Source organism: Penaeus monodon, chromosome 32 (assembly GCF_015228065.2).
Source record: "Penaeus monodon isolate SGIC_2016 chromosome 32, NSTDA_Pmon_1, whole genome shotgun sequence".
Taxonomy (NCBI): domain Eukaryota; kingdom Metazoa; phylum Arthropoda; class Malacostraca; order Decapoda; family Penaeidae; genus Penaeus; species Penaeus monodon.
This window is the reverse complement of record NC_051417.1, coordinates 19,884,996-19,885,336: the sequence shown is the minus strand read 5'-3', so window position 1 is coordinate 19,885,336 and position 341 is coordinate 19,884,996.

Here is a 341-nt window from a genome sequence, read left to right as displayed (position 1 = left end):
GTTAAAGAAACCGCCTTTGTATCTTAGTCTTGCTCCAAATGTTTTGGGTTTCCCCCCCGGGTATAAGGGTGAAATGCTATAGAAATATCCTTCAATACGGCCATCTTGGGCCCATCACTCACTGGGTAAGAGCAGAAGTTAAGAATACACGGGGCCCAACTCCAGCCAATCACAGTCATCCAAAAAGAGTCACACCCGTGTATCCAGCCAATGAGCGCGTCGCATTGCTGATGGACGATGGAAAACTCTGATGGTCATCGCCTCCCCCCCCCCCAAAATTTTTTTACAGTTATTTTACATGTAAACTAAGGAATTTGCAATAAGATTCTTAACAACCCGTA